The sequence below is a fragment of the Lolium perenne genome, chromosome 2 (assembly GCF_019359855.2).
Source record: "Lolium perenne isolate Kyuss_39 chromosome 2, Kyuss_2.0, whole genome shotgun sequence".
In the NCBI taxonomy this organism is placed as follows: domain Eukaryota; kingdom Viridiplantae; phylum Streptophyta; class Magnoliopsida; order Poales; family Poaceae; genus Lolium; species Lolium perenne.
Window position 1 is genome coordinate 54,834,420 of NC_067245.2, and position 26,897 is coordinate 54,861,316.

The 26,897-nt window shown below is 42.0% G+C and overlaps 1 long non-coding RNA gene and 1 pseudogene across 3 annotated transcripts; one reads left to right on the forward strand and one right to left on the reverse strand.

Moving 5' to 3' along the window:
- Positions 1–8,538: 8,538 nt before the first annotated feature.
- LOC127332658 (uncharacterized) lies at positions 8,539–12,782 on the forward strand. Of its 3 annotated transcripts, none has more exons than XR_007870594.1 (4): positions 8,539–8,593; positions 8,685–8,889; positions 9,909–10,090; positions 12,524–12,782. It is a non-coding gene; the product is annotated as an uncharacterized lncRNA (long non-coding RNA). The 3 variants fall into 3 exon arrangements; XR_007870595.1 differs by lacking the exon at positions 12,524–12,782 and adding an exon at positions 11,114–11,895; XR_011750880.1 differs by lacking the exon at positions 12,524–12,782 and having other exon boundaries at positions 9,909–11,895.
- Positions 12,783–17,608: 4,826 nt separating this feature from the next.
- LOC127332657 (vacuolar protein sorting-associated protein 27-like) lies at positions 17,609–19,660 on the reverse strand (annotated as a pseudogene).
- Between the last annotated feature and the right edge of the window lie 7,237 nt (positions 19,661–26,897).

Genomic DNA, 26,897 nt, shown 5'->3' on the forward strand with positions numbered 1-26,897 from the left:
CATATTATTTCGATGTATGTTCTATCAAAAAAAAATCCAACCATCTTAAAACCCATTGTTTAAAAAACAAGTATCGGAAATTCAATTCGGCTCCCGGGTGCGTATGCTCCCTCTACCAAAAAATCATATTTTGAAATGTCGAAAAATTTGGACAAAAAAGTCGACATGTACATCTCCATAATATACGTGCGTTCGACAAGTTTCACGAAAAACCAATATTTTATGTGATCTATATAAAAAAAGAGAAAGTTTATCTTGTGAAAAGCATTATTTTTAGCACTGAATTTTGTCTTTTTTACACACCTGACATGATAAGTTATTTTTTATGAAACGATTTTGTGAGCACGTAGCACGTGAAGATGTACGTGCGAACTTTTAGTTTCATTTTTTTAAAATTTAAAATATATGTAAGATGCATTTTGAAATATAGGAAGCATATGCACTCATGTTCCAAAACACCGCTCTCAACAAGCATTAATTACTTTTATCAATTCAAGCGTGGTCTTAAATTTATTAACACCATCACATTATACGGTCGGCGCGGCGTGCCGCCATGCCCATTCCTGCTAGTATAACTACTATATAAAAGGGTAACAAACATCATTTTTTTCATAATTTTGAGACTTGCTAGGAATTAACGTGGAGCTGACACCTCTGATGTATGGATTGCTTAGTTTTCGCTGGGTTCTGCATGTGTACAGCTTTGGTGCTTTCTAGCAGTTCTAGGTGCTATGTGACTCGAACGGCTGCTGGCGCGTGTGAGATCAGCTTCACTTCTGCGTGTGAGATCATGTGGCTTTTGCATTTTGTGGTAGGCCAGCATCAGTTTCTGTTCAGGGCTTTGTCGGCACCGCTTTGACCTCTCTTCTGACCTCGGTCTAGAAAACTCCCGTCGATTCTCACATGCCACGCCGTGAAACTGCCTGCTCCTCCACGGTGGATTTCTCCGTGCATCACCTATTTCGGGTCTTCTTCTCCTGATCGCCATTCCCGTTTACTCGATGCTCCTTCCGCCGCTGGCCGGGCCGTGAATTTCTCCCCACACCCCCAGCGATGGCTGGGATGTTTGGGGAAGAAGGGGAGGGTCTGCTCCTGCCCAGCGCGGAAGCACTACATGCCGGCGCCACCACACCCCAAATCGTCCCTGCCGCTAGGGGCGCCCCGCGCTTCACTGCCTTCCCCGCGCCACCGTTGCCGGCAGCCCCCAATTCCCGCGTCGCGGCTGATTGGGAAGAGGCGCCGATGCCGGATTCGAGCGGCTGCGGCGGCAGTGGCGGTCTCTGTGGTAGGGGACGGGGCGGCGTGGCGGTCTGCCGGGGCCGGCTTATCCCCTGCTCTATCGCTCTTCTGGCTGCCGACTCGTGTGGCGCGCCGGCGCCTGGGCCAAATCCGGGCGTGAGACTGCCCAGCACGCCGCCTTTGGTACACCGACGCTCACCTCGCAGTGATTTTTTTTTGTTTGCCATGTCCATGGTCGCCGTCTGATTTGGTTTGTGTGCACGGGGACGGCTATCTAGGAGGATCTTGGTGTGCCGTAGCGTGCTTCTGAGAAAGGGGGCGATCCCGAGCTAGCCGTGCACAGGTGAGTGTTATCTCCCCTATGTCCAGCGTTGTAATTTCCTTCCCCATCTTATTTCTTCTTATTTAGCAGTGGCGGCTCAGCATCGAGATTCCCGGCTTAGGATTTGGCTTCGTCGAGCGGGATGATGCCGGCGTCTGCCGACGACCCTCTCATCATTGGGTGGTAATCTCGGTTCTCCGGTTTCCATTTGCATATCCTGTGCTACTGCCAATTGCGAAGGATGAGACGAGTCGTGATTCTTGCCTGCCGAAGATTGGTTACTGTAACTCTGTTCATAATTGGCTGAGCCGACCTGGACATCGGTTTTTTGGGATCGTTTATCATTACCTTGTTATAATAATAAATCTACTCCAGATGTGTGCTCTAACTTGTGGAATTGTGGAGATATCCGCTTTCACTTGTGATGTGTGCTGATATATAGCTCAGCAATGGAGCACGGGCCACCACTGAACGTCACCATATTAGGACGCCTACACCCCTCCTCCGTTCCCTTTGTACCTTCTCACCGTACGACCTCCCTGGGCTGCCTCACTACCTTCTCCACCTCCACGAGCTGTGCGGTTGAGTTGTTCTTCTTCCGCGGTGAGCTTTTTACTGCTAATCGATTGTGTGGTGAACCAGCGACTGCAGCCCTCTCCTACACGCTGCTGCTGCTGCTTTTTCTCGCACGAGCGTTGTGTAATTGTTGTGTACAAGTGTATTGCTGATAAGTTATCTAAAAATTAATTAATGGACAAAGCCTCCTTCCGTGTGACAACCTCTGAAAACCAGCAAAAATGATGCTGCACTTTTTTACTAATTCATCTGTAGTAAAAGTAAGTGTATGATTGTTGCATTGCTCTGACCATATATCCAACATGACAGAGGTTTACGGTGACCTGACCGTTGACTACTTGAAGAAGATGTTCCACCAACTGTCGTTGCTCTAGGACTATGAGTACATCTACATTTCTTTTCTTTTTACAGCTTGTGTACTTCTCAAGTTAAATTTGAACTGTTTGCAGCAAACATTCTTTTGCTACTGATGCGGAACTTCCTATTTAGTTATGTCAGGCAACTCCTTTCATGATAATTGATATTTGTTGACCTGCTTGATAACCTGACATGAGCCTTTTATGAACTTGACCTGCTGACATGAAGCTTAAGAGAGGTAAAATTATATCATGTTCATAGAGTCGGCAGCAGTTCAACAACTTGACCTGCCGACATGAACCTTTACAAGCCAACAGTGTATATTTCAGTTACTTCTAAGTTTGAATGAGATTCCGTGTTAGTTCCTTCATTCAAAGCAGGTGCATTTTTTTCAGGTTGTGGTCTTTTTGCTGATTGATGTACTGATAGGTGTTGTGACCGATTGGAGGCACAAACTTCACATTTGCTGGGATGTATGAGTTGCAGTTGCTCTTATTACAACACTTCACAACAATGCAACTTGCTTTTGTTAGCATTTTTTCTGGAAGAATTGGTATTTTTTTTTGGGAGAATTCTGGAAGAATTGGTAGTGCATGTCTGAAATTGCTATTTGCAAATAAGGACAAGAGTGTTTTTATTCTTAGATAATTGATATTTGGCAGGGATTCCCTGCTTAAAGCTCAGTCTACTATTAAAATAAGGGATTCAAATTTATATCAGGTTTTGCTTCCTCTTAAAATCTATCTGTGAGAGATCGTGCAATGGAAAGTTACAAGATAAGTCAGTGGAGGCAAATTAACAAAGCAAAATATCTTTTGATCCTCCGAGATAAGTCAGTGGGTATATGAACTTCTCTTTGTTTCTCACCTGAAAGTTACAGTGTGATTCTTAAATTAACTGGAGCTTACTTCTTATTATTTACTTATTAGTTCATCACGTGTTACTTTTGTTTGTATTCCCTGTGAAAATTTTGGTCGGCATGGCACATGATGAATGCTTTTGTCATATTTATCTTTTTATTTGCATTTACTTTTTATTCCATGCATTAGTCATTTACTCTGTACATCTGTGTTCATGTACAAGATGCAAAAATGCGGCTCTGTAATTTTTCCATGCACTCTCAATTGCTACCATACCAAATGATTTGATAGCAGTAACTGGTGGTGCCTGTCGATGAGTTGATATCCATGTTCTTCTTTTCTCTAGAGCACTTCTATTTGTAGGATATATCTTCATGGCTTTTCGTGCGAGTTCCATTGGTATTTGTTGATTTAAGGCATACTTAATCAATCTGATGAGAACTTTAGTCGGGACAGATGGATTTTAGTGAACTTGCAGAATTAGTATCATACAACCTTTTTAATAATTACTCGAGTGATCATTTTCCTAATCATGTGTAGTCATTAACTTTTTAGTAACTTCTCGAGTGATTATTTTACTGATTATATGTAGTCATTTACTTGAGATACTTTTTTCCATCAGGATCTTATGAAGAAGGATCCATTTAATGGCGTAGAGGTTGAAGCATCAGGGTGCAATGGACACCAGGTAGATAACCATCCTATGCTTGAAAGGAAATCTAAATCGATACCTGAAGATTGTGAACGAAAACAGTAAGTTCAGATAAAGCCAATGATAGGGGCAATCATTGGACCATTCGAGAGATGTCTCATTGCTTTGGCTTTCATTAAAGGTATCCTCTAATTGGTGACCAGTTGCTATCCGTTATTATCTTACTACATAGCATTGTGTTGTATATAGCTTTCTACACAGCGAACTGGTGTTCAAATTACATAATTCTATCAGGAATTGTTGATGCTAGCTTCCAAGAAAAACATACATATATTTTGTTCACATTATGTTGAGATGATCTCAACAAGGGAGATGTGTTTCATGCCACTGCAATTAGATAATTTTTAACTACAGATACATTCTGCAATATATTCTAAACATGTAGTTAGGAATTTTATGTGTTGGTTTGACAAGCAATAAAGGAAAGTGGCTTATTAGCATTTTTTCTCAAGCATATATGAGCATGGAGGAACCATGCTGGAAATAATTGTCCTTAATGATATTTAGAACCTGCCTTTTAGCTCACCTTAGCATTTGAAAGGGCAATCGGATTATAGTATTCATGTATGTCACATGTCACATAATTATGTAAGAATGATGTTGGCGGCCATGTGTCACCTGATTATGGTATCCGAATCAGTGTGCTTTTCTATGATACGCTGCCGTTCACTTAAATATGCTACCTCTTATTTCCCTATTTTTTGCCGATGGGTTTTTCTAGATTGAATTTACCAGATTCGATCTCAAATAAGCGAGTCAAAATTCACCCATTTGTAGTTGTATGTGTGCTACTGACTTTAGTGGTTTCACCATAAAGTTAAGGTTTTTACTCAACAAGATGAACAATTGAAGTTGGAGTGGCACATGACGAGCTAGAAGAACATCGGTCAAAGAGTACTATACCCACATAAGCTTATGAAACTGCCATGTTGAATTCCCATGGAATGGGTTGTCAGTGCTAATTTTGAGATTATGAGTTGGATGTTAATTACTGTGACACCAGTTGCAACCGGTACCGATCATTGTTCCATCACTTTTTGTGTTTCTCCTGTTTTTCTTTGTTTTCATGTTAGCTCATTGTCATGTTTAAAGTCTAACAAAGTTTTTTTAGTCCTATGTTGTACCATTAAAAGCTCGGTTATTTTCCTCCAAAGCCATCTGGAAGAGTTGGGAGATCAGACCCTCTCGACCATGGACAACAAAAGTGAAAGACCTAAGTGCTTTATTATCACTAACATCGTGCCTGTGTGCTCAGTTGTGTCCTCACCAACTGACATCCAGGTGAAGGAATGTGGGCGGATCATATGTTGAAAGGACTGGGCAAACAAGCATTGGCATCATGAAGGAAGGCGGGTCTGTGGTGTTGTCCGCCTGTTACAACATAGGTAACTCTTCGATGCCGAATAAATAGAAGCAACCGCCGCACTGCTGGGCATGAAAACTGATCATCTTGGAGACTGATTATGTTGTTGTCATTGCTGCGCTAATTTCTGGCACAAATAAGCGAGGCCCTTGGTGTGGTGCAGCAGGTCATGAAGCAACACAACTCTGTACAAAATTATCAAGGTGGGGAGAGAGAGTAACAGGGCAGCAGATGCCTTAGCCAGCCAAGCTACAAATCATGAGGACATCGAGGCCTCTCCCGACAATCGTCATAGATTTTGTCAAAAACGATTGTGATCCCGTGTCCTTTGATATATATAAAGTTCTTTTTTGCCTAAAAAAATATTTTTTAGTCAAATCAAGGTAGAAACTGGACTTGGTGTCACTTACAATGTGGTATCCTCATATTATCAGATCACACGCTTTGATAACCATAAGTTAATACCACATCCATGTAAGATAGAGGCAATAAGAAATAACGAGAAGCTGGACAAAATATCAAGCGATATCCTCCAACTGGTGAAGCACAAATGATGTTTGATTTTAGTCTTGGTTCAGATGGACTAAATAGGGAAATTAGATATGATTCTCGAAATGTATATGGCAACAAAATGACACAATTTAAGCTCATTTCATTTCACCGAAAATACAAGTTCAGAATCAATATCTTGGTACGACAATAGTACCTGCTTTGGTCAGTCAATGTAGAGGAATATCTACTTAGCTATAAACCTTGGTCTATTAATGCGCATCAATAGCAGGAATATATATTTATCTAGCAACCTTGGTCTATTAATGCACATCAATAGCAGAAATATCTACTTAGCTAGCAACCTTGGTCTATTAATATACAATATATCAGTTTCAGTCCAAGTCAAACTATAGATTCAACTAAAGTTGGATGTATGCCGAATAAACAATTTTCAGTTAGTAACATTTCTGTGACATGGTGACAAACAACAGATATTCAATATCGTTCACAGGGCATAATCGAGTTGTGCTACATAGATGGACAAACAAGTGAACAACCTTTAATCATAAATCACCTAAATTTGCTTGCTTCCAGTTTACTCGGACATCATTGTTAGAACCTACAAATTGAATAGAGAAAACCTCCATTTCAAGCATCCAACGTCTAGACCAACCGAGTGAACAGCTCGCTGACCATAAACGACCCTGCAAAACTCACCACTCCCATTCAGTAAACCTCTTCTCCAAAGCAATAGCTTCTAGGTACCAGGTCAAAGTCTACTTTTGATTGCTAGGAGAACAACAACCACCGTTGTTATCTGCGTTCTACTGTTCTGATGAACTGCTAGATGTCAGCAAACTCTATTGGTGCGCCGAACCATTATCTGTTGTAAGAAAAAGATGCATTGTCTGTTTATATTGCCAGTATTACTCATATGTTCCGTGTTGATTTGGATTCAGTTGAATGCTATGTTTAGTTCCTGTATTAAAATCAATATTTTAACTGTCGCATCTCACCAATCTATAATCCCAGACGTCACAAAACAGGCGCGGCGTGCCGCCGCGCCCGACCTGGCTAGTACTATACTATTTGGGAACAAACATCTTTTTTGTTAGAATTTTGAGGCATGCTCAGAATTAACTTGGTGTTGACACGTCTGCATTTTGGTGGTCTGCTTTGTGCTAGCTTTTTTCTTGTGTACGATTTCTGTGTTCTGTAGCGTTTTTATGGTGGTTCAGAATTAGTCTTACTCCTCACACGTGTGCAGTTTTCTTAGTTTCCATTGCTGCTACTTCCTTGATCATTTTCTTGGTGAACCAATCGTGTGGATGTAGAGGTGGCGGGTCGTTGGGAAATCGAGCGCCGCTTTGACCATAGAACAGTACTACGTAGCTGGCTAGCACGAAAGTAGGACAAGAGCAAACTCGTGGAGTCGTGGGTTATTGGGCGGTGCGTATGGGTTGATTGCCACGTGTGCACTTTGTTCAGTTTGTCTCATCTCTCCCGAATCATCTTCTCCTTCCTCGGTGGCTCAGTCCCTTTTTTATGGTTCTCCACTAACCTCCGTCTCCCGCCTGCTCCATCGGCCTCCCTCCTCCCGCTCCTATCTCTCATGTGCCCGTCATGGTTTCTCCCTGTCGAGCTCTGATGTGGCCGGCCTCTCTCAGCGGCGGTTAACTGTCGGAGGGACCGACGGCCGTGGCCCGTGTCCCGGGTCTGCTCCTCCTACTCGCGCCGAAGCGTTCCATCGACCCTCCGCTCTTCAGTCCTTCGACTAGATGTCGGGCGCCGAAGCCAGCAGTGCGCCACCGCCTGTTTTGGATCTAGGGGCGCGAAAACCGGCAGGTGGGCCTCGGCAGCGGCACACCAGCACTGATGTGGCCAAGAAGGGATTTCCAGTGTCGGAGTGCCCGCCGCAGGCCACTGCGTCGCCCGCACCGCCTGTGCTCGCGCTTGCGCCCGCTGGTGGGGTCGAGCAGCGTCCGGCTCCGGCGGAAATAAGGCGGGGGCGGCGGCCAAGAGTGGCAGCGTCGCTGCCGCTCTCTGCTTTTTTAGCCCCATCCTCTCTCCCCTCCCGTTTCCTTTTCTCCAACCAACCGACGAACTCGGCTAGGCCATATCGACCTCTGCCGTTTGCATAGAGCCACGGCTCTGCCGGCCGCCCTCCGCCCTCGGCTGATCCTTGCACTGCCCGCCTCCAAACCGATGTAGGTGCCGCCCCTCACCAGCCATGGCCGCATCCCCGAGTCGTCCTGCTCACTTCTGAAGCCACCTCCCCTCGCCGACGTCCCCCGACCGCCACAAGATTCGGTCACCTCTCCTCCGGTCTACTCACAGGTCTCCTGCGTCCTATACTTCTCTAGCATCAAGATTTGATGTTTTTTCTTTGTTAATTTGTGTGGCATATGTTGTTTCTTCCTGTTGCTCTCTTCGTGTTGTAATGTGTGCGGTTTTTTTCTGCACCTTTTCAGGTGAGTACGTGTTGCGTTTCCTGTCGGCGGTGAGGTCGGCCTCCTTTGATGTCTCCTTCTTCGGCTCCGCTTTGGCGTCGTGGCTTGGAGGTGTCTTGGCAGCTGGCCATTTGTCTGTTGGGCGGCGCCGTGGATGCTCCTGTCGCCCTGTCGGTCTGTGGCTTTTGGCCTATCCATGGGGACTCCAAAAGCTAGCAGCAGGTAAGCGGCTAAGCCATCTTTGCATATTCATCTGATCAGTTGCACATATACTGAAACATTTGGTTGATTGAGTGCTAATACAATGATCTAGGTGCTTCCTTGTGGAATTTAGCTTATGCTTTATTGATGACTTAGTGGAAGGGTTGTCTGCGTCAATTGCTACTACAAGCTCGCAGATAGAGATGGATACCGATCTCTCATCAGAGCCAAACCACATAGAGTATTTAAAAAGATGAAGTCGGTGTTTTCCATCGGCTTGAGGGGCAGAAAGATATCTCATTCCACTTAATCTGCAGGTAACTTTGAATTCTTAGTGAGAAAAGGTCTGAATGCTCAATGGAATTATCTAGCGAAGAGAGATCAATAATTTATAATTCTCTTCTTCGTTTTTTTACAGTTTTATTGCTGCTATTTTCGATTTTACTTTTTATTTCTCTAAAGCGGTGATTCAGGTTCCAACCTTCATTTCACTGGAAAAGAAGTAGTGCCATTCAGTAAACATGCTAAAAAAATTGATCATTCGGTTGACCCATTTTTGTGCACGTTGAATTGATGTGTGCTTTTGCGACCAAGTTCTGGTGCTAGGTTTGACTCCTGAAGATTTTTTTTTTCACAAACCTCATCATATTGTCTCCATTCTTTGATTTATAGGTTATCTTCCATTACAAATTATATCAAGAGACACATCAACATAAATTGTCTTTAGTTCAAAGTTTAGGCTATCTATTATTGCAGGTTATCAAAATGCCAACATATTTAATCCGGAGACGGTTGGATTTAGGGGGGGAAGGCTAAATTAGTTATTGCTTTTCTGGCGATAGCATTTTGTACATATCTTTACTTGCAACGGAAGGCATGCCAAGTACAGTTATATGTGCTTATTTATATATCCTTTTCTGTTTTTAAAATATTATATTATCCGTTGAATTTCATGCTTATTTTCTGACTTGTTGCTTCTGCTCACTGGTCTATGCTATGAATCTATATGTGCAGTCTAATGCTTAGATATATCAACTATTTGTTAGCTTGGTTGTTTAAACTCTTTGCTATGCTTTCCTACTGATGTCCTTTGGTCTTCATTATCCATGCCCTATTCCCCAAAGTTTAGATGTTTCTACCTTTGATATGTTGTGTTTGGCATGCGCAAATTATAGTGGTTTTAGGTATATGATCCAATTTTTATGTGTTTTCCTTACCTGGAATATTCAGGACAGATCATCAATGCTCATTTCTGCACCATTTATTCATGCAAAAAAAAATCATTGGAGTTTCATTATCAGTGTACTATGCTCATACGCGATTTGGTGAATTGCAGGTATATAGAGCGACAAGGAGATAGAGAGGGTGTCAACGCTGGACCTAGATCCACCAGGCTCTTCCACTTCCAACATGGGTGTCTCAGACCGCCACTAGAGGGTTACCTCGACAATGCATGTGCATGGCAGCACCCTACCGTGGATGTTCCCAGGCTATCAAGGAGCACAACCAACTCATAAGGTGTGAATGTCATTGCATAGAATTCATCCTTACTTTATGAAACTGCAGCGCCTCTTGCTATTTGACACTGCAATTTAATTTATTTATTGAACGAAAGATATTTATGTGTTATCTGGATGACAACTGTATGCATACCCATGTTGAGTGAGCATATTTTGGATTCCATGCTTGGTGTTGGTCCTCGATTATTGAGACACTACGCACTGAATATCTGGATAACAAAAAGTAGAAGTTGTGTGAGGGAAAAAAAATTATGCATACTGAGCAAGCACCAAGCACTGTTTTTCATATCTGTTGTGTGAGCATGTTTTGGAAACTTCTACCTTTTCATCAAATGCTTGCAAATTAGTTCAAAATTTCCATGGTCTATTAGTTTCTATATTACCACAACATGGAAATTACTAGACCAAGCTATTTGCTGGGCACAGATCTATCCTGAAGTATGGGTTAACTTTCTGTCACTCCCTTTGAAATCTCACAGCAAAACCAACTTAATATATTGCTCCATTTGAATTCTTCGTAATCATTGTATTTTGTTTTCTGTCTGGGTCTCTACAAAAATGATAACTTATTTTTTAGGTTGCTGCAAAATAAGCATATATTTTAACTTACTGGGAACTAAGTGAGCATGAATTCAGAATTATTTGGCAACCTGCTTCCATATTCTGGAAGTTTTCTGATAGCATTCTTACGCATGTAGTTATGTATTCTGTGAAATATCCATGTCAATGAAGTACTCTGGTTGACTAAATTCGCTATAGGATCGTTGCTAGAAGATCTAGAGCAACCTTCAAAATTAAATTATAAAATGAGAGGGAGACAGAAATAGTGTGATCAGAGGATTGAACACTGCACCCATTCTAAACCTGAAGATAGCATATTGTTCATGCTTTGTCACGATATTTTTTTCCTGGTTTTTTTTATAGTGAAGTAGGAGAGCGTCACAACTTGCAGTTTGTTTTAGTTCTCTGTTTGAAGGATTTTTGTTGTGCGTTCAGGGCTGAATCATATAACTTGATGCAGCCTCTCCATTATAAATCCCTGGGGAACTACAAAACACATGTGGAGTTCTTTCCTAGGCAACTACGCTGCTGATACTGCACTATTTTTAGAATCTTTATGTTTGTCCAGCCTTAGGAGTTGTTTCCCAGTAAATCAAATAGTAGGGCTCCATGCAGCTGTGAGGATAATACAGTAGCATAACCAAGGTAATCTTCTTTTACAAATTGTGTTTTTATTTAAGACAAGTAGCATGTTTTTTCCTATCATTTTGTATGATCCTCATTTGTGCTGAGCTTCCATAGTTCACGGTATAAATACATGGCCTCAAAACAACGCTTCAGTATGACAGTGCCAAATGTAGTAAGTCCCTAGACTCCATTGGTAAGTATCTATCTCAGAACCTAAACATGGAAGGCTGCATTTTTATGTTGTAATTTTTGGTTCATACAAACGATTAGAAGGAGAAAATGCTTGCATGGTTCCTATGCACATTTACTGTTGGAACTTAGGTACACCAAGTTACAACTTATTTTCCCACCCCTAACGAATATCTGACGCATTTCCACTCATGCTGCCGAGAACCTTCATATTCCTCTTCGCGGGTTAACTTTGTGTACAAGTATAAGTACAACCTGTGACGCTGGACAGTCCTTGCCACAGTTTAATTTCAGGTGCACATGAACTAAGCTCTTGCAGAGATCATGGTGCCATTTCATTTTCTAATATTTGAAGTTTTAGTTCTTCTACATGAAATAATATAGTGAAGAAGTCCAATAAAAAATGTACTTGCTATTAAAAGTAATAAGTTTCTATACATGGTAAGAGTGTTACTTGTTCCAATCAAGCTAGGTATAAATGTGAATATTGCAATAGGTAAATAAATCATACATTTTCCATCTAGCTAGACCAAGTAGGTCTTCTTACCTTCATACAATTTTGAGTGGTATGTTCAGCAAAATATGGTATCTCAATAAACTTTAGGTCTAAAGGCGCAATGTGATACACATTATGATACCTAGGTACTGCTAGGTACACAATGTGATACACATTATGATACCTAGGTACTGCTAGGTACAGGTAAACAATCGTTTCCATTTTTAATTGTAGGGCTGGTATGTTCTTTCTGTAGATTACATGGCAGAAATCTCTGTTTTTCTTGGTTGTTTTTGTTCATTTTTACTAGAATGCATTCTGCAGATTGACCTACCAGTTTACGTATCCCTATCTTTTGGAAATACGCTCTTCTATAGAGATTGATCACCTGCGAGCAACTACATGATTATATTATGTTTATAAGAAATACGATCCTTCTCCTATACTTTTGCTTTCTGTTTCAACCATGATTTCGTTCATTGCACAAAGTTTTTCGATGGATATGTTATTCTTTTAATATTTTGTAATTTTCAGTAACCATTGTATCTTACAACATAGGTCCGGCGCATTCCATGGGCTACTAATGTGATAATCCTATCATTGAGTGGCTATATTGCTTCAGTTGCCCATTTGTGAATTATTCTTGATGAACATTTTGTCACCAGCTATTCGTCTATACGTATCTAAGATGCCATCGGCTGAACAGAGAGTGCAAATGTATTGTTGTCATTTGTCAAGTCCATTTGATTTTTTATTGGCATTGTACTTATGCATTATCACAGTCTAGCTTCACTTTGTTTGAGATATCCCTGCAAGTCTAAGCGGTTTATCCATGATATTTCACCTACTTTTCCATCAGTCAGCCAACATACTGGCGCGGCGTGCCGCCGCGCCGATCATTGCTAGTTCAAATAAGAGCAAATTAAAAGGTCTTGCATTTAGACAATAAAACCCTCAAAAATCTGGTTGAATCAAAGACCAAGCGTTGAGGCCAGGTGTGTCATACGGCACTTGCAATGCATGAATTTCATCATTGGGTAGAACAAGGTCAAAAGCAAGCTAGAAGTAGCTTCAAATTATACAAAAAAACATGTAAAAATGCAAACAAATGTTGAATAATAATAAAAAAGATAACACCATATCGAACATGTGGTGATATAATTGACATGTCCATTCTTTTTTTTCAAGAAAAAAAACCGTTGCATTTCATTTCATTTAAAAGATAGAAGTTCAGTTACAACAGCTGCACTTTTTAAGGTCTCACCAGTGGACAAAGGAGGGATATAAATGCACAAGAAGCCACGGGAATGCAATTTGGCTCCCGAGCATATGTTCATGCATGTGGAAAAATAAACCAAAGTGAAAGTAAAAAATGAGCAGTAGAAAACGGTACAGATTTAAAATACAAATCTTGTGTAAGAATAAATTAAGCTCACAAGTAGAAAATTCCATGCAGTAAAAAGGTCTTGCATCTAAACAATACAAGCCCTTAGAAACCTGTTCATATCATAAACCAAGCCTTGACGCCTAGTAATGTCATACGGCACTTGCACTGCATGAGTTTTCTCATTGGGTCACAAACCAATCAGAATTTCTATTGGATGCCTTTGCTATATTCTTTTTTAAACACGCTAGAAGTTACTGAGAATTAAAATCCAAATATGCACAAGAGACGGAAATTAACTCTGCAGCAATAAAAGATCCTCTCAAGTAGACATTTGAAGCAAATTGCATTACATTCAGGACTAGCCTACATCTAGCTGCTGTTTCAAATACATCCCACGGGTGGTTACAACCATCCAACAAGTTTTCAGAAAATAAAATTACATTCAGGACTAGCCTACAGCTAGCTGCCGTTCCAAACAACCTTCAGTGGCCTCATCACCGTCATGTCATCAAGCAAAAGAATGTTCTAATCTACAAGACCGGTCATACTTGACCTTCTGGTCTTCATGCAAACCTTCTAATCTAAAAGACTAGTTAACCTCCTCGCTTTGGTGTCTTCAGCAGACAGAAAAGCAAGCAACAACTTTTCCTCATTATACAACACAGGACTAGCTCTTCCTCGTAATTCAGTAGGATAAGGTATTGTCCCAACAACTTTTTCACACTGAAATCGCCATTTTTTATCATATAGATCCAGAATCACCTGTTCTCGACCCAGCTTAACTTCAAGGCATCGAAGGAAGACTCCCCCTTTGATAAAACAGAAAAGAGCATCGTTCTCGAGTCCCATCCCTTAGCTCCAATATGGCAAGGAATAACCAAAGCCCAACCATAGAGAGCCCTGATCAAACATTGTACTTACTGTATTAGTATTTAAGCAGCCCCTGTCCATCTGGTCAGACCACTTGTGGATAAGCCTATCAATCACTAATGTGTCGATCTCGCACTTTCAAACATATTTATACTAAAATCTTATACATGTTTCTAGTTTATTATCTTAGGTTTATAAGTTTGAATATTAAACTAAGTTACTATATTTTGTACAGTTCTGATGTCCATTAGTGCATACATTTAATGCACAACTAAAACTTTGATTGTTTATGTAAACAAATTTGGGCCATCTAAAAAATATATACCAAAATTTATTTCCCCTCAAATTCTTAGAAACTAAAATAGTAGAAAATTCATCAATATATTTTTAGTATGTGTGATCTAGGCATACTATCTTCTTTTATATGTTATGTACATTTTACAATTAGACAATTGGTAGACCATTGTATAGGTATCGAAGTGAATGAGCATAAATATATCTCAATACTATTCGCAAAAAAAGCATATCTCAATACTAACTGATATATTGATAGAGTTTAAGTGTAGTTACATAGAAAATTCTGGAGTACATGACACAAAATTAGGCCAACACGAATTTTTATAACAAACCATCGGCATGATCGAATTCAGCCAACACGAATTTCTAACACAAATCAAGAAGAAGAAAACACGTCTATATCCAAAATATTTTCGTCCTGCCCCTACGACTCTGCCTCCATGTTCTCCTAGAATAAAAGTTCATGCTTCAGAGCAATGAATGAGATCTTGCATCCATACCATCGTGGTGTGCGGCATTGGGCACCAAGACAAGGCGAACTCGTGGCACGCTAGATGAAAGACACGAGTCGAGGCGGCAGCCTGTTGTTAGCGGGATATCCTAGTACGAAGCCTTCTAGGACAGTGGCCCGGCCGTACAATTACAGCATATGGAAGTAGATTGTGGAATTGCAGAAGAAGGGCATATGCGGTCCCTATAAACCGAGCTGATAGATCTCAAAAAAGAAAAACGAGCTGATACGGCTAAAGACAGGTTCCGAAAGTTGGCAGAGAACCTGATGAGCACAGTTGTGAGCTGATCAATGGAGGAAGTTACTTGTGCTTTTCTCAATGCCACCACCAGGTCATGACACTAGAGTTTTTCTCAAGCACGGCAAGGTGCACTCAGCCAAAGTAACCACAATACTACATCTAAGCACCCTGCATGCATACAAATGAAGATAAAACCCCATATAATAGTCCCTCCAGATCCAGAAAATAATCGCAAAGGAAACACACAACAAGAAAAATTGCCTAATCCTGCAGCCAGGACTAACGGTTAAGGTGCTCACAAAAAATTTAGAAGGGGTGAAAATTGGCACAAGTTTGGCTAAATGGGGTAATTTCGATGAAAAATTACTAAATAGGTTAATTAGTGTCAAAAGGTCAAAATAGGGGGTAAAAAGTGAAATTCACTCTAATAAAAAAGAGGGAAAAATATGTACAAAAAGTTGTTGGAGAGCAACAACAAAAAGGATCATAGATCCCAAACAACAAAATCTATCTAAAAAGTTCTAGCCACGATGATAAGCCATGATATGGTTTTCTCTTTGCCTTATGAACAAGGAGAGCCATTTCATTCTTGATTTTTTACGGGTTCTGTAAATGCTTGGGGGGCAAACAGGTTTATCGAAAGCAATACAATACCAACATATTCTTTCTTCTTTTTTGCCGTAATTTTACCGATGTATTAGCAGTGCAAAGAACTCAAAAGTAATAAGATTATAAACATGTCCATAGACCCCCGGCACCAAGCGATGACTACATATATTGGCAATGGTATACAGTGCAGTACCAACGAATTCGAACAAATAGGTGAAGCGGAAAACAATATCAAATAAACACATCAAGAGAAAAATAATATCAACCGATTGATTCAAGCGAACTAGCGAAATTATAAGGGCTGTGTGACTGACTTCGATTGAGCGATAATGAGTCCTACTTGCCCGGGCCTGAAGACAACATGTATACCGTGAGGATCTACTAGCTGACCGCGCCTACCGGTGCGGCTGCAGAAGAACGGCGCCACCAGCAGTGGCCGGCTAACGCGGCTGATAGATAGCGTGGGGAAGTTTTGGTGTGCGGCCTGGTTCATCTCACCGGTGTGTCTAGAGAAGAACACGACGCCGAAGAAGGTGTCTAGAGAAGAAGGTGGGCTGGCTGCTGGATTAAAGACGAGCAGGGCGCGCGTTCGAAAGTTTAGGCACGCGAGGGAAGTGTATGCTGGTGTAAATTTCCCCCTCCCCTTCTTTTTTGGGTTAATCTATATCTATATTTATACCTCTATCTATCTATGTATATACATGTTTTTTATATTTTTTATATATAATATATGAGTTTTTGAATTCGAATTTTTTCACTCATCTCTACAGCCTTCCCGTCAATGCACCTTCAAATTAATTGAAGCCGTTGATTTGCAGTTTAGAGGTGTCGCAAAAATAATATAGTTTGCATGCATATTGTGTGACACTGATAGAAAAAAATACTGAAGAAATTTGTAACCTCGTATATATGTTGTTGTAAGAGTTGAGAGCACACTCTGCAGCTGAAGATTTTTCTGATTAAGGCTCTTTCGTGATAAACATGAATCCACATCTCCATTGTGACTTCTTCTTCCACTGGCCACTCACTTATGTATGCTTAGAAAGGGAATCTGGGATTAGAGCATCTGATATGGGACTCTGGTAGAGAGGGTTGTCGATTTATAATTAAATACCTGGTTGAGCTCCACTCCTCATCCTTTGAAGTTGGAATGCCTGCAATTCCCTGACTTTAGCTGACTAGCATGTGGGTCACATATAGGATGGGTCCCACTTGTCGGAGACTCAATGTTAGAGTAGGACACTTCACGGGATCCCGTTTGGATCTACCACCCAATTTTTGGTAGAGATGTGCGTCTTCACGTGCAGGGGCGGAGGGTCTTGGAGACCATACAGGGCTCTGGCCCAGTCTTTAGAAAATTTAAAACACAAACTGCATGTTAAATAGCACGTCTATTCATCACTAATTGCTCCAATTTGCTCCATCTGGCCCAGGCTACTCAAGCTTCGATGGGTTGCAACGTTGTTTGGCCCATGCTTTGTTTATAATCACGCTCCGCCACTGTTCACGTGGCCAGCGAATCTATACCAAAGCTTTAAACACAAACGGGATATGCGTGCTCGTATTCAAGTACTCCCTCCGTGCCATGACTCTTGTCGTGGTTTTTGAACTCAAACTAAGACAAGACTTGTGGAACGAAAAAAAAAAAAATTTGGCCAACACTATGTTTCACACCATATCAATTGGCAGGAACATAATTTCACTTTTGAACATAGGGAGAAATCACCATATCCAAACATGAACACGCGAATAAAATGTGAGATTGGCCAGAAATAACTTATTATTCAGGGGTACAAAGAACAACCACCTCTAACATTGTGACATTAATACATGATGATCGGGCCATCCCGAAATGAAACAGCGTACCCCAGCAATGAGCTTTGCAATGAGCTTGTCAAATGGTTTTATTTGTACGTAACCAATCAGAAGCAGAAAACCATCTTTTGACATATGGAGATTAGAGCAGCTAGCAGAAAAGGCCGAAATGCTGTCTCCCTCACTCAGCCATTTGTGACACAGCAAGCTCTTCCATCCTCTGCCGCATTTTGTATTGCAGCATGGGTAGAGCGCAGTCCAAAGCAGTTTCCCCTGATAAAAAAAAGTTCATGATCGTCATCAACTCTATCATTGTCATTTAAGCAAAGCAGCATTGATGATTAAAGTATCATTTTCAAGTGCTGATGTTTGGATATGCTGCTAACCAAGTTTATCTGCTTCTAGAGGCTAAAACACTGGATATGCTACTAACCAAGTTCTAACTTTACAAGGCTGATTGGAAAAGCCCATAGATATAGACTTTTCTTCTACCACAACTTGTACATAAGTTAAGTGACTACAAAAGCAATAAAAACATCTAGACCACCAAGGAGCAGTTGCAATTCAAATAACTGTCCCCCCTTTTCTTCATGCTAACTGCTATTTTGCTTTAAACTGAACGGATATATGAGCATAAAGAGAAATTTGACAGTATCAACATAAACTGAGTGGAAATGGTAGTCCGGATGGAAATATGATGAACAAATAAAAGGAATTTTTGTGCTTAATGAAGGTTAATCAACTTCAGCAACACATCGATATACAGTATTTGAGAATGTATGCCATTCATTCCATGGCAAAACACCTTCAGATTGTAACAAAAACCAACTTTGACCATTTTTGCGTTGAATATTTGCTCCACTATCCATAAGAATAAGAGCAATCTCAGTCTGGTTAAACAGAGCAGCCTGCAATTGTCCATAGGCAGATATTTATTAGACAGAGATTTGCTAATTTTATATCTAACTGCCAAACAAAACAATCTTCTGTAGTACAATAAAGGATAAGAACCAATAAGCTATTTATAAATGATGAGGATGAGTAATCATGTTGATATATGGATCGGATTGTCGTCTAGGTGCCTCGCATATGCACAAAGGCATCCCACATTTGCACTCAATAACGGCAGCTGCACTCTGAACTGCAGAACTTTTTCCGGGCGAAGCATCATCTTTATCCAAATTCAGCCCTGAAAAGGAGTCTGCAGCACTCGAAACGCTCTCGGGCGAACTCACTTTATCAATGCCACTACGTCTGCAACATTACGCAGGAATGTATTAATTAACAAAAAAAAGATCTGCTTATATCCAAACTAAGGGACCACACACTATCAGATTCCAGCAACGGGATGGCTACCTGGAGGAGGATTTGTTGAAGCACTCGTAGCAGACCCTGGCGTCCGTACTGAGGCAGGGCCTGCAACCAATGGAAGCAACAGAGTTCCGTAGGTAGAGTATAAACATGATCCCTACACAGAAGCTTCATCAGCTCTGGGTTTCCTACCATGTGGTACGAAGAGTGCTCGTGGCAGAGCGTCCTCCCGCAGCAGCGGCAGTGATGCTGCAACAGCGTAAAATTCGTCAGAAAAATCAGAGGCACGGTGCTCCCGCTGCTTTCAGCCGATCTACGGTGCGATTCACAGCAGCCAAACCGAGAAGTATCTGCACGGATGTGAGAGGGGAGTGGGTGCGTACGCGGCGGCGGAAGGTGGAGAAGGTGCAGCCGCAGACGTCGCAGTTGGCGGACTCCTGGAACGGCGGCGGCGTCTCCATGGCCTCCTCCGGCGGGACTGGCGGCGAGCCTGAGATCTGAGCCGAGGGAGATGGGTGTGAGCAGGTGAATTTGGGAGTCGCCGACGACGACGAGAGAATTATTGCTTGATTTCAGATGCGCGAGCACGGATGGGGAACAGTGTGTTGCTGGGCGGTTTGAGACCGTCGATCGGCGGTCTATGTACGGCCAAGATTGCACCTCCCGTGTTCTCCTCTGACTCTTGCTCCGTTTAGGAAACAAGCAACATGTATCAATCAAGTCAACTAATAGAGCAATAATAACGCACATAATTTTAGCAGACTGTAATAGCTTCAGCTCTTAAGTCTTAACACATTCAGAACATGAAGTGTGCTCTTAAATTATTTGTTCAAGCAACTGACTGGAAGGCAAATATTCTTAACACATTCAGGGCCGGCTCTAGGATTTGGAGGGCCCCAGGGCGAACTTTATAAATGGGCCCTATTTAGGCTGCGTGCATGCTAGATGGGCCTAATTTTTTTCTTCTACCTTTTCCTATATGCACTGTGCTAGAAATAATGGGCCCCCGTTTTGGTTGGGCCCCGGGCGGTCGCACTTCTTGCCCTGGGCCAGAGCCGGCCCTGAACACATTCAGGAAAAATAATCAAGGCATGCATTCCATTGGGTTCCCAAATTCTGGAAGGCAAATCAATCAGCCGATCGTGATAGTAGAATTTCAAGAGTCAGACTCTAAGCAGCTTCGAAGGTAGGCATACGATGATAGGAATCATTAGAACCCTCCATGCTGATCTTCAAATTCCATTCAGACTTTTCATGGTTGGGTTTCTCGAGGACGGGCATTACTGCACTTCAGGGAAGGAAAACAAAACCTTCGGATTTTCAAGTGAGTGACAAGAACAAGTGAGCCCATGCATAAACATCTCACTTGCAGTTATTATATGGTTTCAGGAGTGAAGGCAGTACAAAACGGGTCAGATTTAAAATTCAAATATGTATTATGAGGTAGACAGAAAATCTGCAGGAAGAAATGGCAATCTATAGAGTATGCCGACAAGGGCACATTAAAAATCTCCAGCGTTTTGAAAATAAGCCGTAGGAAACCTGGTTAAATCAAAGTTTGACCATTGAGGCCTCATCAATCGTCATATGGGTTTCCTCATTGGGCAGAACATCATCAAGAAAACCAAGGAGTTACAAGGAGAACACTGATCAAAGACAATCCAGAATAGCTTCACTTTATACAACATAAATTCAAATAGTATAAATAAGACAAGACCACATAATCCTGCCTTAACATCAGTGGCATGACACTGTAATCATCAGGCACTTGCAGTTCTCAAGGTTTCATAGTCATCATAGTTGGAAAAAAATGCATAAACCACCTATGGATATTCGTTAAAATGAGCAAAACAGTTTAGATTTAAAATCCAAATCAGTATGAAGTGCACAAATAAATAAGGTAGAAACAAATGATGATCTCAAGTAGACAATTCAAATAAGAGCAAATGAAAAGGTCTTTCATTTAGACAATAAAACCCTCAAAAATCTGGTTGAATCAAAGACCAAGCCTTGAGGCCAGGTGTGTCGATCATACGGCACTTGCAATGCATGAATTTCATCATTGGGTAGAACAAGGTCAAAAGCAAGCTAGAAGTAGCTTCAAATTATACAAAAAAACATGTAAAAATGCAAACAAATGTTGAATAATAATAAAAAAAGATAACACCATATCGAACATGTGGTGATATAATTGACATGTCCATTCTTTTTTTTCAAGAAAAAACAAAAACCGCTGCATTTCATTTCATTTAAAAGATAGAAGTTCAGTTACAACAGCTGCACTTTTTAAGGTCTCATCAGTGGATAAAGGAGGGATATAAATGCACAAGAAGCCACGGGAATGCAATTTGGCTCACAGAGTATATGTTCATGCATGTGAAAAAATAAACCAAAGTGAAAGTAAAAAATGAGGAGTAGAAAGCAGTACAGATTTAAATTACAAATCTTGTGTAAGAATAAATTAAGCTCACAAGTAGAAAATTCCATGCAGTAAAAAGGTCTTGCATCTAAACAATACAAGCCCTCAGAAACCTGTTCATATCATAAACCAAGCCTTACGCCTAGTAATGTCATACGACACTTGCACTCCATGAGTTTTCTCATTGGGTCACAAACCAATCAGAATTTCTGTTGGATGCCTTTGCTATATTCTTTTTAAAACACGCTAGAAGTTACTGAGAATTAAAATCCAAATATGTACAAGAGATGGAAATTAACTCTGCAGCAATAAAAGATTCTCTCAAGTAGACATTTGAAGCAAATTGGGACTAGCCAACAAGTTTTTAGAAAATAAAATTACATTCAGGACAAGCCTACAGCTAGCTGTCGTTCCAAACATCAGCCTTCAGTGGCCTCATCACCTTCATGTCATCAAGCAAAAGAATGTTCTAATCTACAAGACCGGTCATACTTGACCTTCTAGTCTTCATGCAAACCTTCTAATCTAAAAGACTAGTTAACCTCCTCGCCTTGGTGTAAACAAGCAACAACTTTTCCTCATTACACAACACAGTACTGGCTCTTCCTCGTATTTCAATAGGATAAGGTATTGTCCCAACAACTCTTTCAGACTGAAAACGCCATTTTCATCATATAGATCCAGAATCACCTGTTCTCGACCCAGCTTAACTTCAAGGCACCGAAGGAAGACTCTCCCCTTGATAAAACAGAAAAGAGCATCGTTCTCGAGTCTCATCCCTAGCTCCAATATGGCAAGGAATAACCAAAGCCCAACCTTAGAGAGCCCAGACCACTTGTGGATAAGCCTATCAATCACTAATGTGTCTCGCACTTTATTTATACTAAAATCTTATACATGTTTCTAGTTTATTATCTTAGGTTTATAAGTTTGAATATTAAAGTAAGTTACTATACTTTGTACAGTTCTGATGTCCATTAGTGCAAACATTTAGTGCACAACTAAAACTTTGATTGTTTATGTAAACAAATTTGGGCCATCTAAAAAAATATACCAAAATTTATTTCCCCTCCAATTCTTAGAAACTAAAATAGTAGAAAAATCATCAATATATTTTTAGTATGTGTGATCTAGGCATACTATCTTCTTTTATATGTTATGTACATTTTACAATTAGACAATTGGTAGACCATTGTATAGGTATCAAAGTGAATGAGCATAAACATATCTCAATACTATTCGCAAAAAAAACATATCTCAATACTAACTGATATATTGATAGAGTTTAAGTGTAGTTACATAGAAAATTCTAGAGTACATGACAGAAAATTAGGCCAGCACGAATTTGTATAACAAACCATCGGCATGATCGAATTGCCAACACGAATTTCTAACACAAATCAAGAAGAAGAAAACACGTCTATATCCAAAATATTTTCGTCCTGCCCCTACGGCTCTGCCTCCATGTTCTCCTAGGATAAAAGTTCAGGCTTCACAGCAATGAATGAGATCTTGCATCCATACCATCGTGGTGTGCGGCATTGGCCACCAAGACAAGGCAAACTCGTGGCGCGCTAGATGAAAGACACGAGTCGAGGCGGCGGCCTGTTGTTAACGGGAGATCCTAGTACGAAGCCTTCTAGGACAGTGGCCCGGCCGTACAATTACAGCATATGGAAGTAGATTGTGGAATTGCAAAAGCAGGGCATATGCGGTCCCTATAAACCGATCTGATAGATCTTAAAAAAAACCCGAGCTGATACGGCTAAAGACAGGTTCCGAAGGTTGGCAGAGAACCTGATGAGCATAGTTGTGAGCTGATCAACGGAGGAAGTTACTTGTGCTTTTCTCAATGCCATCACCAGGTCATGACACTAGAGTTTTTCTCAAGCACGGCAAGGTGCACTCAGCCAAAGCAACCACAATACTACATCTAAGCACCCCGCATGCATACAAATGAAGATAAAAACCCCATATAATAGTCCCTCCAGATCCAGAAAATAATCACAAATGAAACACACAAGAAGAAAAATTGCCTAATCATGTAGCCAGGACTAACGGTTAAGGTGCTCACAAAAAATTTAGAAGGGGTGAAAATTGGCACAAGTTCGGCTAAATGGGGTAATTTCGATGAAAATTACTAAATAGGGTAAGGGTGTGTTTGGTAGCCTGAGACAACTAAGAAAATCTCATCTTCACACAATTTTTTTGGAGGAACATGTGTTTGTTAGCCCGTATCAACCAATCTCAGCTATCCCACCTCATACGGAAAAGGCTCCTCAGCCAGGCCCGGTTGTGAAGGTCAAATCGAGCTTCACAACTCAGCCTAGCTGAGTCCATCCTGCAAAATTGCACCGCGGACCCCCTAGACCCCCAACTCCCACCTCTTTTCCATTCATTTGCATCAACCGCAAGCCCCTGAGCCCGAGTCTCCTCCGTTGGCCATCCTCCGCCTCTCCCGTCGCCACCCACCTACCGCGTCCCCAGTGACATGCGCCGCCGCCAGCAGGAGCAAGAGCCGCCGCCTCCGAGCAGAAGCAAGCGCCGCCTCCAGATCTCCCGTCATCCGAGCACGAGGCCCAGGCTCATCCGTCGGCCACCGTCGTCATACCGTAGGCCGCCTTCCGCCTCTCCCTTCGGCAGCCGTCCTCCCGTGTCCCAAGCCACCCGCGGCGCCGCCGAGTAGAAGCAACGGCCGCGCCGCCGTCGAGAAGCAGCAACGGTCTGGTCGCCTCCCTCCACATCTCGTGCCGGCTGCCCACTTGTTCTCCCGCCGAGCACCAGCAACAGGCGCACCACCGCCCGTCGGCGCGTCGCCCACCGCCAACCACCTCGCGCCGCCGGAGCTCCACTGCCCGCCGCCGGCGCTCCACCGCACCCTGCCATGTTGTTCCAGAGACAGGGACCCGATTGATTTTTTTAATTTTATTAAGGGTCTTTTGTGTAAGAGTTTGGACTGGTATGCAATTTCCTATGTTTTGGGCCAATCTCAACCTAGAGACGTTGCCAAACAATGTATTGGTTCAGATTATCTCAACACAAACGGGCTACCAAACATGCCATAAAATCTCAACTCAGCTTGTATGAGATGAGATATCTCAAGTGGGAGAGCAAATTTGAGTTGCCTCGGGCTACCAAACATTTGTGTCACCTTGGTGGAGGACCATACGCATTTCCGGTCCCCGTTGGAGATGCCCTCACCCATCTTCCCCTGCCCCAAATTCTTCCCATCACGAGCCCTTCCATGACTTGGCCGGCGGCCTTGCCTGTCCTCGGACGTCGTGGTCATCATCGAGCCCCTCGCGTCGCCCCGCAGAGCCGCATGGCCAGAGGGACTCCCGGTGGCGGCGGTCCTCGTGTGGTGCTCCGTGAGCGGCTATTCCTTGGGCCATGCCACGCCACGGTGATACAGTGGGAGCAGCGGTGGGCAAATAGGGCGAACTGTCGAGCGCTGCCACAGTCTCCTTCGTGGCCGTTAGCTCTGGCCGGTCGGGCCTTCCTCGGCGTGGTGGCCCATCAGGGAGGCGATTATGATGTCCGGCTCCGCCTTCCTCAGGGAAACTGCTCGGTGGCGCGCGCGCTACAGAGCATCGTTTCGCTGAAGGTTTCGCGGTCATGGGCCGGCCCATCTGTGTGGAGCGGACGAGCTAAAAACCAAGTTGAATGCGACGGACTTGGGATTCGAACTCGGCATCCAGGCGACCAACGGTTCCACTCGCTCCTGGGCTATTCGGATGTTGCTGATTAAAAACGCGCATCATTGTACTTTTTCTACTGCGAGACGTGAGATCTGAAAACCTAGACAAAAGTATTTCCGTCTTCCGCTCGATGTGTTTCGAGTATTTTTCTTTTAGTTGTTCACTTGTTCAGCATTGTTCCTAGGCGGTTCTTTTCTCGTTGTTTCTAGCTTTAAATAAGAATTTTCTTTTTTTCCTTCTATATATTCTTCCTTTTCATATATGCTTCCTTCACATATTTTCTTTTCTATTTTCCTTCTTTAACATTCTTTTCTTCTTTCTTATATTTCTTTCTATACATATGGATTTTTTTATTTTCTTCCTTATTTCTAATATTTTTTATTTGTACATTTCTTTTCATTTTTATGTTTTAGTAGAATTTTTTCATCTAAGTTTATTTTTTCTTCTTTCTCTAAATATTTTTTGTTTTCTTCCATCTAAAATCCTATTGTCCCCATCTGGGTTGTTGTTCCCCATCGTCTAGGATGTTGTTTCCTACCGTCTAGGCTATTGTTCCCCTCCATCTAGATTGTTGTTCTATTCCATCTAGGTTGATGTTCCCCTCTGTTCAAGTTATTGCTCCCCACCGTCTAAGTTGTTGTTCCCCACCATCTAGGTTGTTATTTCCCTTTGTTCAGACTTTTGTTCCCCACCGTTTAGGTTGTTGTTCCCCTCTTTCCAGGTTGTTGTTCCCCTCTGTTCAGACTTTTGTTCCTCACCGTCTAGATGTTGTTCCCGTCTTTCCAGGTTGTTGTTCCCCTCTTTCTAGGTTGTTGTTCCCCTCTGTTCATACTTTTGTTCCCGACCGTCTAGGTTGTTGTTCCCCTCTTTCTAGATTGTTGTTCCCCTATGTTCTGACTTTTGTTCCCCACCATCTAGGTTGTTGTTTTGCTTCGTCCAGGTTGTTGTTCCCCGCCATGCAGGCTGTTGTTCCGCTCTGTTTAGGTTGTTGTTCCCCTCTGTTCAGACTTTTGTTCCCCACCATCTAGGTTGTTGTTCCCCTCTTTCTAGATTGTTGTTCCCCTATGTTCTGATTTTTGTTCCCCACCATCTAGGTTGTTGTTTCCATTCGTCCAGGTTGTTATTCCCCGCCATGCAGGTTGTTGTTCCGCTCTGTTTAGGTTGTTGTTCCCCTCTGTTCAGACTTTTGTTCCCCACCGTCTAGGTTGTTGTTCCCCTCTTTCTAGATTGTTGTTCCCCTATGTTTTGACTTTTGTTCCCCACCATCTAGGTTGTTGTTTCCCTTCGTCCAGGTTGTTGTTTTCCGCCATGCAGGCTGTTGTTCCGCTCTGTTTAGGTTGTTATTCCCCACAAATTAGATTGTTGTTCCCTTTCGTCCATGCTATCATTCTACTCCGTCTTGTTGTTCCCCGTTGTATAGGCTCTTATTCGCCACTGTCTACACTGTTGTTCCCCTCCGTCTAGCCTAATGTTCACATCCATCCAGATTGGTGTTCCCCTCCGACCAGGCTGTTGTTTGTCTGAACTTTCAGGAGACTAAAATTATTTTTCTATCATTTAGTACTTCCTCCATCTGAAAAAGTATGTTAAAAATTTGTCAAAATTTGTCAAAGATGGAGTAGTTAGTACTGATAAATAGAATATATTTATAATATAGCCGGAGTGTAGTGCTAACGTGCACATGCCCGCGATGTCACGTATTTTTTCCTCCTTGTCTTCTTTAAAACGTTATACGAAGTGTTAACTACAGTTTATTCACCAAGGTTTGTACAGT